Here is a 12,990-nt window from a genome sequence, read left to right as displayed (position 1 = left end):
CAGGGACCTGGGTCTCACCAGGCACAGCTCTGATCATGCAGGACAAGTGCCCAGCCTCCTGCTCTCTAGCCGACAGAGGCGCCCAGAACCATGAAATCCTGGGTATAAAGCTCCAGTGCCCCCAGCCTGGTAGAGAGCAGCCCAGCAGCAGGGCTGAAAGCGTGGGTGTGGTAACCGCACTGCCGAGAGCAGTCATGAAGATGGCACACTTGGTGCGGCCAGCCAGCCTCTCCCCGTGCGCCACGAGTGGCTCTTAGCTCACCCCACCTAGTCCTCACAGCACCTCTCTGAGAATGGGGCTGTTTATCCTCATTTAGGAAATGTGCCAGAGAGGAGCTTGTCCAAAGTCACACAGTCCCAAAGTACTGGACTGGGAACTCCATAGCCCCTTCTCCTTCTGCTCCTCTTTTGGGGCCAGTGTAAGACTCCCCTCTGGGTCATCAGGCAAGGGCCCCCCTGCACCTTGTCCTTAGGCCGCCCACCACGGGACCCTTTCTCCCCCGAGCAGCCTGTTACACTGTGTATCTTGTCCTCTAGGTGCCGTTGATTCCAGACCATTGTGGAATCATACTTCATCCTGTTTTTTTGGAAATGAATACACATTGTAAGTTCTTTTGATAATTGTCCACTGAACCCCGGCTCGGAGCCAGGTGGGCAGCGATGAATAATAACAGCTCTAATGCTCACTGAGGAGCGTAGCCTCCATGCCAGACACTGTTCTATTCTATGTACCCTGCATGTGTAGACCCTTTCAGTTCTCACAAGTATCGTCTGGGCTGGGAAATGTTGCTGTGCCCATTTTTCAGATGAGGAGACTGAGATATGCCAGGTGAGTGAGTGGCAAAATGGGGTAGAAACCAAACCCATTTGACTCCAACTCTTAATCCCTGGTCTATACCAGGCAACAAGGTGTGAGAGAGGAACGGACATGGGCCTATGGGGTGCCGAGAAGGGAGTGAAACAATTGGTGGGTTCCCATGGGAGTGGACAGTGAGGATGTAAGGACTTCACTGGGTAGAGGAGACAAGGACAGAGAAGACAGAGGAACGAAAGTTCAGGCAAAAGCTCAGAGGCCCTAAGATGCAGAGTGAGTTCACGTACACCTTGGTTTCTAAGCTCCTTGGAGGCTAAAAGAGAGTCTTGTTTATCTACCTCAATAAACATTAGTTGAATTACAAAATTAAATGAAGATTTCATCTGGCTTTGCTCCCCGCTTTTAGGCAAGACAGGAAGAAAGGTGCTTTTCCTGAGAACCTACGAAGCACCTGTGAAGTGTGAGTGTGTCAAGTGACCCTCAGACCAGCCTGTGTGGGAGCCTCAGTGCTACCCACCAGACAGGGAGACTGAGGCACAGACAGGAAGTGCAGCCTCCCACTCACTTCCATCGGGCTTCAGCGCCTGTTCTCTCTCTGCCCTTCCCACACTAAGGCCTCAGGAGCTATTTCCAACTTTTGAGGTAACAACTGTAAATCCAGTGAAGGAGCATCCTGTGACATCATTTCCAATCTCCCCGTCCCCTTGTCCCTCATAACCCACCTGACACTGTTCTCCTGGGACCTGACAGTCCCCTTCCTCTCTGAGTCATGTGGGTGATAGGATTTGCAAGGGAATAATAAACATTAAACACACACACACATACACACACAAATAAAATTCTACTTAAGTGTTCCTTTTTCTATTACAGACCACTTCATGTTCACTGTTGACAACGAAGATTCAGAAAAGCCACGTGCTGAGGGTGACTGAGGGAAAGCTTCCTAGGCAATGAGCCTCAGTCTCTAAAAAATATCAAAGGGGAATCAAAATTTCGTATCCCGAGTGCACAAAGAGTTTTACGTACAGATCTGCTCATCACAGTATTGCCTGTGCTGTTGAGAAATCAGAAACTAAACCCATGTTCATCAACAAGGGACCAGTTCAATCAATTTGGTACAATCATATAAGGACCTCTAAAAGATGATCTATATTCATGGGGCTAGAAACTTCTTGGCTTACCATAGAATGATAAAGCGCAGTAGTATGGTGGATGTATGGATATTTTCTGCTTGCCGCTCCTATTTGCTCTCTGTTTTTCTCCACCCTGTTCTGGGCCCTGTGGCGTTGGCCTCTATGGACGGCTGTCAATGGGCTTCTATGCCTCTGACTCCAGCCGGGTTGGCCAAGGGAGGCACCAGCAACTGGAGGGTTGGGGGAGAGTAAGTCAAGGTATTTATTCCTCTGGCTCCCTCTCTGCTGTTTTTCTGGGCCTAGCTGTGTCTCTACTGAAGGGTACAGTTTCTCACAGGCAACCTTCACTGTACAGCTCTGGTTTGCTGTAAACACTCCCACCCCTTGACCTTCAGACCTAGGGGTGGTAATGGCTCTCCCTTGTTGCTGGCTCTGGTGTGAACCTTTATTCCTTGCTGGCGTTCCTAAGCCCTGCCCAGACCAATGTAAATAGTGCCTTTATTAAACTCTCTTCAATTACTTACTTGAATGTTACATCTATTTCTACCAAGAACTCGAATAACACAATCATATAACCCTACTTAGGTAAAATTATATCCATCTGTAACCCACTAAGGGAGCTTTGGAAGGATGTCCATGAAAACACTGTTGTCTCAGTGTGGTAGGATTTGGGTGAGATTCTTTCCTCTTTATGCTTACCTGCAACTTTAAAACTTTTCTACAACAAGCAGGCATTAGATTCCAGAAAACCAAACAAGCAAATAAAACTGTTGTTATGAAGGTCAGATAAGAACAGAACCTCGAAAGCGCTTTGTGCACGCACTGGGAGCTGCTGTTCAAACTTCAGGTCCTAGTGAGTGAGCCCCCGTGCGAGGACTTCTAGGATATTTACACTGAGACCTGATTTCCTCAAGACAGAGACTGATATCCCTCCAGAGAGAAGGACTCGAATGTAAGTGGATCAGCCCAGCATCCCTGGCTTTTTCATTAGGGAGCATTGCAGAACAGTCAAGTTCAGAGGCTCTTGTCTGTCCCTCTTGCCCTCACGTCAATCAGTGACCCACCAGCTCTCCCCCAGCCCACACTGCATACGAGAGCAGAAAACAGTCAGATGAAACCCAGGGTAATAAACTCACAGCAAAACTGCCCCTCTGGTCTCATGGGTCAGCATATCTCTGCCAAAATGAAAGAGAGGACTTCCAAAGGAATGCCTCCTTTTTCATAGACCTCGGCAATGAATTAATCACTGTTTATCGGGGCTGTGTGATCCTTGAGTCTCAGTAATGGTGCTAAGAAATAAATCACAGCTCTTTCAGGGTGGGGTTGAGTAGGGGGCCTGGGATAGCTATAAAGAGCTGTTCTTCTAACACAGGGGGAAAAAAAATCCTTGTTTTTAATTGGCTGGGAGTGCATTCTATTTATAATCTGCTGCCGAGCTAAGGCGTTTCTGCAGCTGGGCCTGGGAGATAATCAGCCCAGTTTTCTTCTCAAGTCAGGTCTGCAAGAGAGACCCCTCCTCTCCTAGCCCACCCCACCCCATCTGCCCTGGGGCTCCCAAGCCTGGCCTCCCTTGCTTGGCTTCAGCTTCCAAAAAAGCAAAGGGTGCATTTAAAAGCAGAAAGGCCAAAATACCTCTGGGCTCAGAGATGAAGGCAAGGATTGTGACCCGCTGGCAGATGGATTTGTCTAGAGCAGGCCTGTGGAATGTCCATGAACTTGGCACAAAGGGCCCTTCAGAGCTATGGGGAAGGGGCACATGCTTCAGGCTCTGTTTCATTCTCCCAGAAGTTGCTCCAGATAGAAAAATAGGGTCCCAGGGAGGGTAAATTCCAAAGTACTCCCATTGTATGTCTTGGCAGGAGAGCGAGTGTCCAGTCACAACTTCTGGAATGGGGCTCAGAAGATCAGCTTCCTAGTCTGGCCTCTGCCGTGACTGTCTGTGGACCCAGTGCAAAGCCTTCATGCCTCTGGACCTGCATAATGGGGGCTAGGCTCAGTGTTTCTTCTACTCTTTTAAAGTTCTTTTATAAAAATGATACTGCATAGAAGCAGAGTTTATCATACAGATACAAGCAGGGAAGCTGGTTGACATGAAACGGGGAGGGAGGCTGAGATGGAAGCCCACCCATTTGGCCTCTTTCTCAGCCTGACCTGATAGATGAAGGCTGTTTAGGAGTTCCGGGCTCCGTGGCAGTTTGATGGTGGCTGGCTTTGAAATGCACTCATTCATCCATCCGTTCATCCTCCACAAATATTTACGGAGCTCCTACCATGTACCAGGCTGGATTTGGTGTTGAAGATAAAAGGACAACAAATCCAATGTCCTTCCTCATGGAGTTTGTATTCTAGTTTGGGAGTGGATATTGATTAAATATATATATTTAAATTATATATAATATGTAGAATAAATACGTATCTGGGTTGAGTATAGTTCTCTCCCCAAAATTCATGTCCTCCCCAGAACTCCAGAATATAATCTTATTTGGAAATGGAGTCTTTGCAGATGGAATTAGTTAAGAAGAAATCATACTAAAATAGGCTGAGCCCTAAATCGAACATGACTGGCGTCCTTACCAGAAGAGGAGAAGAGACACAGAGACAGAGCATGTGAGAGAATGCTAATTGATGACGTAGGCAGAGATGCAGCTGCAAGACAGGGAATGCCAATGGTTGTCAGCAAACCGCCAGAAACTGGGAAGAGGCCATGCAAGGGTTCTCCTCGGGAGCCCCTGGAGGAAGCACACCCTGCTGACACCTTGATTTTGGACTTCCAGCCGCCAGAACTGGGAGAATAAAATTCTGTTGTTTTAAGTCGCCCAGTGTGCGGTATTTGTTACAGCAGCCCTAAGAAACTAGTAAAAATACAGTTGATTCTTATTGTTTGCGGTAGTCATATTTTATGAACTTACTATAAGCATTGAGTTAGTGAAGACTATACCATTGCTCCTAAGGGAAATACAGGGCTAGGTTCCTACAAATCTCAGTCACTCAACCAATCTACACATAGTCTTGTTTTATGTGTGCGTCTGTTTAAAGACACCTTGTTTAATACATATTGTTAGTTCATTAATGTTGGACTCACAGCCAACAGCAGTACAACTTATGCCTTTGCTTTTCTCCACAGAGCACCTCCTCACTTTCTTGAGACTGGGAACAAGACACCACTTCAGCACTATGCTTCAGGGCTTCAGGGCCATTTCAAATAGCAAAACCACCAACCAAAGGCCAAAAAATGTGAAAAACATGGAGAAAAATGGACCGTGAAAAGGACATGTACAGAGCTTGAGAGCCAAAATAAGAAGCAGAGTGTCACTTTCTCGAACCTCAGTTGGGAGCGTGTGCATTGAATGACTCAAATTCTTCTCTGCTTTGTACGTGTCCACAAATTACCTCAAAAGTACTGTGGGTACTGATTTGGGGGTTACAGATAAATTTAGGGAGTAGGCAAACTCACAAACACAGAATCTGCAAATAGTAAGGGTTGACTGTATACACTCACACACACTCAAATTGTAAGAAAGGCTGTGAAGGGAAAAACAGAGTGTTTGAAAGACAAGAGGGAACACTTACCTTAGCTACCATAGTCAGAGGGCCAAACCCAGGCCTGAGGGCAGAGAGGAGCCAGGGACAGAGAGGAAAGGTCTGCCAGCAGAAGAGGCAGCTTGTAGAAAGTCTGGGAGCAGGGGAGAGCTCAGAGCTTTTGCTTGAGGTGGGAGTTCAATGAGCAAGGTGATGAATGGTATAGGGTGAGGGTTCTGTCTAAAGTACAGTCAGACATTACAGGAGCGTTTTGAGCAGACAAATGAAATGCCCGAGACAGAGAGTTCAAGTTCTCTCTAGCTGCTCCACAGATTTGCCGGAGCAAGATCTGGTTACCTCAGCTGGCCACTCTGAGAAATAAATCTGTGAGCCTCTCAGATTCTTCCTTGGGTTTATGCGGGGTTATAAACACAAGCCAAGTAAGGAGTCAGGGCCTGGTCATGCCTCAGTTTGTTCTGTACACAGAGGCATTAATTTTGTAAATCAGGTCTGCTAACAATATAATGCCTCAAACTCAGGGAGTAAAACTTCCATGTGACTATTTCAGCTTCCACGGCAGGAAGGGGAGGGCGATATTTTTAGCAGGGAGACCTCTGGGTGCCCCGTAAGCCCCGCTGGAAGCCCTGCCCTGCCCAGGCATTCATTGGGCCTTGCCTATCAGCTGTCATCGCGGACAAGCCGTGAGAGGGCCGGGGTGCCCCAGGTTGCCAGGAATGCCTGACCAGAAACTGCTCTCGGGTGTGTCTCGGAGCTCCCTCCCCTCCATTTGACCCCAGATCTGCTGGCTTCCGGGCCTTGTGAAATCTCCTCCAAGCAAGGAGGAGCCTGAGCTCTGGGTGAGGCTGCTTGAGTTTGACTTCACGGTTTGCCACGTGCTCTAGAACAAACTGCCCAACCTCTCCGTGCCTTACCTCCGTATGTCTACCTCGCACGTATGATTTCCAGTCCCCACCTCAACTGCCACCACACCCTTCCAGAAGAAACAGTGTGACTTTACATAACATGGAGCTCATTGGCCCATTGCACACTGTAAGGGGGGAAGCCCCGTGGCAGCCATTTCTTTCCTTCCTTGAGGAGAAAGCCCCTTGCTCAACATGGAGAGACAGCCTGAGTAAGCTGGTTGCCTGGCATTTGATGAGTAAGGAGGCCCCTCGCGCTACCTCATCACATTTTCTTCCTCTTCTCCGTGGCCTACCAACACTCCCTTCTGCAGGACGCACTGAGGAATTGTTATGAGTCAAAGGGAAGAATGACGAATAAGTGATTTTCCTGGTCTGGTATTTGGAGGACAAATTCAGTTCAAAAGTTGGCTTTTCCAACCCTTGTGAAAGGTGTAGAGGCTGTTGAGCAAACACACTTGGTATTTTAATATGAAAACTGCCTGTCTGCCCCAGAGAACCTGCCTTTGTTCCTCAATTTACCTGAACACTCAGCCCTTTCAGTCAGCAGAGGGTTGTAGGATCAGTCCTGGCCAAGAACAGTGAGCTTGTGACCTGATTCTGGCACTTTCCAGTGAGACCTTGGGCGAGTCGCTGACCCTCTTGAGGCCTCCCTGTCTGCAAAGGGTGTGCACAGACAGCCCAGGCAGCCTGCTAAGCGGCTGTCTCCACTTCCAGGGAGCAGGTATTTTATTGCATTCTTTTGTGCTTAAGGACTCCAGAATTAGATCCCCAAATATGCCCGAGAAACATTTACACCACAGGAGTGCAAACCAAGTAATGAAAACCATCAAAAACAACCAGGCAGCCCTTGTCCTGAAGCCACCTCTTCCTGGGAGGTCCAGGAGCCTTCCCTCTACTGACACCGGATTTGACTTCTCTTCCCTCCCCACAGGGTGATGCTTCTGGTCAGCAGGTCCAGCATTTGCATGGAGACGGGCAATTACACACTTCACCTTGTGCAACTGTGCCCAGGAGAGGACCCCACTTTATAAAGCAGGACTGTCCTTAGAAGGAGGTCTTCTGGCTAAAATTATCAAGTCTCCCAAATTCAGTTGAGGTCAGCAAAAATTGACGATGCTGTGTCTGGGTGCAGGCTCCAAGCTGGGTGCTGGAATGTGCAAATAAGGAAGACGGAGTTTCTGCTGGAGGATTCCAGTCAGGGGAGGGGGAGAGGGGCCTGAAGAAGTTCCCCACCCCCACCCCCAGGCTACTGGAGTCTTGTGAGGCGATAAATACAAAGTGCTAAAAGAAGACAGACAAAAAGCTCAGCTCTCTAAGAACTGTTCTGATTAACACCTTGATCAATCATTTCTCGCCTTTTTTTAACAGTTTATAAAGCGTTTTCACACACAAGAGCTCATTTGTTTCACGCACCCACGCAGGCGCATGCAGGTGCGTGCGCGAACACACACACACACACACACACACACACACACGGGAGATGACTTCCCCCTTGAAAGTCCACTAGACTGAAGTGTCACCTGGGATGGCCCCCGGGCAGACACACAGCAGAAACTACTAATAAAATAATCAGCAACACTTCCATCGATGACGGGCTCCGCGGCGCCAGGCCTGTGCTGAGCCCTTGATGAGCAGGACCTCGAATCTCACAACTCTTGAAAACAGGCCGGGCCATTTTTCCTTCTTTAAAAAATTGTGGTAACATACACACCATGTAAAATTCACCACTTTCACCAGTTTTAAGTGGGCACACAGTCCAGAGACATTCACATTGCTGTGCTACCCTCCGCACACCCACCCACAGAACTCTTTTTATCTTCGACTGGGAAAGGTTCGGATGGTGTAGTTCCACCGTCCAGGTCCCAACCCTGGGACAGCTGCCTACACGCTGCGAAACCTTGAGCCCAGGGCTCCTTACCTCTCTGGCCTTTGGTTTTCTCATTCCTGAGATAATAACAGAGCTGCTGTGAGGATTAGGGGAAGTGACGTGCCTGGCATAATCAGTGCTCAATAAATGCAGGCTGTGAGTATTTTTCTTGTGATGATCAGAATAAACACTAGACTTCTGAACATCAGACCAAGAGTAGTGAGAAGGGCTATGGTGATGCCAAAGGTTATCCATCCAGCTGTGACTCCTGGGGACTCCTCTGACAGCCACACCATTAACCTACCTCGAAAGGCTGTGGCGGAGATGAAATGAGTCAGCAAAGGGAACGTGCCTGGCATAGAGTGAGGGCTTAATAAATGGATATTGGCGGTAGAATTATTCCTACTTTAAAGTTTTAGAACTCTGTTCCTTCTCATGTGTAGTTGGAGAGAATGTAAATTGGTACAACTCCTACGACAGGCAATTTGGCAAGAGCTACTCCAACAACAAGTTCATCTGCCTCCTGACGTAGCGCCCTGACTCCTGATTGCAGACAACAGTTGGGAAATGATGCACGGCAAGGGTATCCACTGCAGTGTGGGTTGTAAATGCCCGACAGTTTAGGGCTGATTAAAATAAGTTATGAATTGGGAAACTACGCAGCAATGAAAAATGATAGAGACCGCTCTTCCTGTGCTGATATGGAGAGATCTCCAACATATATTAATTGAGAAAATGAAGGAACAGAACACTATGTATCACCATGCAAGGTTTATCATATTTACTAAAAGGAGTGGGGAGTGTATAATCACATTAGCATGTAAAGGCTCCATATGCACTTTTTAAAATCTCTGAAGGGAACAGGAGCAGGCATTGCATCCTGGGAGCTAGGGAAGGGACGAAGAATTTTTACTTTATCTTTTTATAAAATTTGTTGTAACCTTGAGTGTATTATTATTTAAAAAATTATCTAGAGTAAAATTTCATTAAGGAAAGAAGGAGGAAAGGCAGAAAATCAGGGAGGGAGGGAGGGAGGGAGGAATTTGTTTCTAGCAGTGCTGGGCAGAGTAAGAGCAATGGGAGAGGACTGCAGGAGAGCAGGTCTGCCCCGGCTGGTGGAGGAGAGGGACTTGCGGAGTGTCACTGCACCCTGGAGTGACCTGGCGGAGCCCGTTTGCGATGAGGAAGGGGACACTGATTGACTTACCAGACAGGACCTGACACTTAGGAGCCCTGGGACAAGGCGCGGAAAGTGGCTCAGAGCTTTGGCCTGCCCTATTGTCGGCAGCTGCTCCCACACTCACGGCCCCTCTCGGGCACCTCCTCACTCCCGGAAGGAGGACACAAGCTCAGCCTGTTGGTACTCTCTCTCCTGAGAAAAGAACATAAACATAAAAGGAAGGGCCTAGTGCATTTTTTCCCTTTCCACTGTCTGCTTTCTTACATTAATTTGCATGGCAAATGTGGGAGCCAAGGGTATAAAAATCTTCTGAAGACCAGAAAGTCTTAAACACAAAAAAGGCAGAGGTGGTGATATTCAAACCCCTGGCTCGCATCTCTCTGCCTTCTTGGAAAATCATTTTGAGCTCTGACCATCATTTTCAGCCTAGGAGTTATAATAATTTTGTCTCATTGGTGGTATGAATATAGAGATGAATACACAGTTGTATATACACATATATATTTCTGATTTTGACTTTACACAAATCTCTTTGCCTAGGCTTTGGAACCTATTACTATTATAATAATATTACTAATACATATATTACATATGTAATATGTAATACAATACAAAATAATACAATAATACCTATGTCAGTTGGTATAAATTTATAAATGTGTCCATGGAATATAATAAATGTAATAGTTATTTACAATTTGTTTTCACATTTGTTATCTCATTTGATCTTCGAACATACCTTTAAGGTGAGTATTTATTCAGCAAACATTTACTGAGCATCCATTATGCCCAAGATGCCGTGCTAGGTCTTGGTATTTCAGAGATGAAACGACATGACAATGGTGTACATAAGGTCTAGACTAGTCACAGAGACCAACACAGAAACGGACATGCAATTATACAGCTGTGTGCATGCAACACTATGTGGGAGCCCAACTGAGTGATGGGGAAAAGACCAGAAAAGATTTCCAGGAAAGATGTGGCTGAATGAAGCCTTAAAAGATAAACAGGATATAACCAGGCAAAATCAGGGACCTGGTTGACCTTGGACAGTAATCACCCTCTCCAGATCTTCATCCCCTGAGGGAGGGGTTGGAGAAAGAGCAAGGAGTGGTAGGGGAAAAGACAGATGAAATCACAAAGTGTTTGAGGAAGAGCAGAGCGGGGGAAGAGAGAGAGAGAAAGAGAGAGAGAGAAAGACCCATTTTATAGAAGAGAAAATTGAGGTTCCCAGAGATGGATTCTGACCACGCTTCCCAGGTCAAGTTGCCCTTACCCCACCCTCCCCTTTTGAGTTGAAAATAAACCAATTATGACTTTAAGCTTGGTAGTTGCCAACAATGGTCTGTTAACCAAGTCTTGAATTTTTATTCCATGTGGACCAAGGTAGAACCATTGTGTCAGCTGCCTTCAAGGGACCACTGGGTTTCCTAGCATCTTTCTCCTTTGAGCTGCAGCCAAATGATGGGAGAAATTCTACCCGATCTTAGGTGGCTATGCTTAACTCTATGTGACACATTCTTCAGGAAACTTGTTAGTCCTATTCTTTCGTGCTGGGCCTTTATTTATCAGTTAGGCATCTGGGGAGTGATCTGTCTGGTTCTCTAGCCCCAGACACACCAGGGCTGATCCCTCACACATCTGGCTCAGCACCACCCACAAGTCTGAACAGGGCCCTGAAAACCTCCTCTGACTTTACAGCCCATTGTCCCACGCCCTGGGAGGTGGGCTGTGTCTGGGCTTGTTCAAGCCTGGGAACTGCAAAATCCAGCCAGAGCCTGTTCAGCTCAACCCCTGCTTGGAGGTGGGCACACGCCTCAGACATTGGGCTGTGGCTGGAAGGGAAGCCCCATGGAGCATGCAGGCAGTGGGAGAGGGGTGGGGGAGGAAAGTTAGTCTCTGCTCCCTTGGGGAAGGTGAGCAGCTCCTAGAAGGTAAGGGTGGTGAGCAAAAACATGGTATCCTGATGGGGGGTCCCCAAAGCAGACCCAGAGAAGAGGGTTCAAAGGCAGGTGAATCATTAGGGAAGTGCTCCTAGGAGAGAACAGGATGAGCATGGGAGAAATGGGACAGGGAAGGGGAAGAAGCTAAACAAGGGAGAGGTTGACTTTGAACCCAAAGCTACTTCATCCTTTGGAGGGATGGAGTGATTTCCCACCAAAATCCTAGCTTCGGCCTAATCTCGCAGGGGTGCTCTGGAGTGTAAGTTATGCCTTAGAGGTCGTCCCACCTGGAGAAGAAGGGCCCTACACTGCCACACTTAGACATTGGCTAAAGGCTGCCTGGGGACATCAACTCCCAAGCACTTCCCTACTCGCTGTGGGCAAAGCAGCCCCAGCAGCCCAGGCCTCCAATGACAGCCTTGGGAGCAGGCTATCAGCAGCAAAAGAGTAGAGAAGCTGGGATGGTGCTTGGAAATAGGATAAGGGAGTCGAATGAATCTGGGACAGGCAGCATCAGACCAAACTGTTCATGTCCAGCTCTCTTCTACCTTTGTGGCCAAGGGCAAATTATTTAACCTATTGGCAGTTCTCTTGACTGTGAAGTGGAGACACTCTTATCTACAAGACACTCTTTGACAGGGTTGTCGTGCAGGGTAAATGAGATCATATGAACAGTGTTTAGCATAGGAGCCAGCACATGTTAAAAATTCTTAAACTGTCTAATCCTGGCAGGTGCGTTTCTGTGGGATTTCACCAAGGCAGTTCTGACCCGAGAAAGAGTCTTAATGCTTCTGCATCTTCTCTAGGCATTTCATTCCCACTGTGTGGAGTTCCTTCCTTTCCCGTCCAGAAAGGCGGCCCCACCGGCTCTCAGCCTCCCAAAGCCCAGTCAGATAAAATCTCAGCACCTCAGGCTCCATCCTACCTACTGTCCCAGTTGCATCCTCACTTGACCTTGCTCCTGGGAAGCATCATAGAACAGTGTTCAAGAGTTATGGAGCCGAACAATCTAGGTTCAAATCCCTGCTCTAGCACAGAGTATGAGACCTTGGCAAAGTGCTTAGTCTTTCTGTGCCTCGGTTTTCTCATCTGCCTAATTGGGATAACAATCGCCTGACCTCCTGGAGGTGCTGAGGGTGTTAGAGAATCAATGCGTGCCAAGTGCTAGAGCGCAGTGCTCAGTGCGTGCTTGCCGGTGTGCTCAGAGGTATAAGTCCTCCTGGGTCAGATCCTGCCTTTGTTTGCTGCCCTGATTCTCTGGTCAGCCCCCATTTTTTCATCCTCTGGCTCCAGGTTGGGCTGCCACCCTTGCCCCTGGAGCAAAAAGGTCACTTCCTGTTGGAGCCCCCAGATGGTCCTCACAAGGACCATCACCAGCACATGCAAACACTTGCCAGCTTTACATTGGCACGTGTCTGATTTGAGCTGCACCTCCTTTTTAAAATGAGGAAACTGAGGCCCAGAAGGGTTAAGTGACTTGCTGAACTCACCCAGTTCCCAAGCAATGGAGCCCGGATTACCACATACCAGGAGGAACCAGGTAAAAGGACGATTTAGGGGTCCATGCAGGCTGCCTTGAGGAAGGTGGAGCAGACTTATCATGTGGCCCCA

General features: G+C 47.8%; 1 long non-coding RNA gene across 1 annotated transcript in view; it reads right to left on the bottom strand.

Annotated features, from left to right (window-relative positions):
• Positions 1–9,412: 9,412 nt before the first annotated feature.
• The window catches only part of LOC139441099 (uncharacterized), an 89,462-nt gene continuing 85,884 nt past the window's right edge, over positions 9,413–12,990 (bottom strand). Inside the window, exon 3 of the long non-coding RNA XR_011651509.1 lies at positions 9,413–9,628. This is a non-coding gene — a long non-coding RNA (uncharacterized lncRNA). The remainder of the gene's footprint in view (positions 9,629–12,990) is intronic.

Source organism: Desmodus rotundus, chromosome 8, assembly GCF_022682495.2.
Source record: "Desmodus rotundus isolate HL8 chromosome 8, HLdesRot8A.1, whole genome shotgun sequence".
NCBI lineage: Eukaryota > Metazoa > Chordata > Mammalia > Chiroptera > Phyllostomidae > Desmodus > Desmodus rotundus.
Note: the sequence above shows the minus strand (reverse complement) of the source record. Positions and strands in the feature narration are given on the sequence as shown.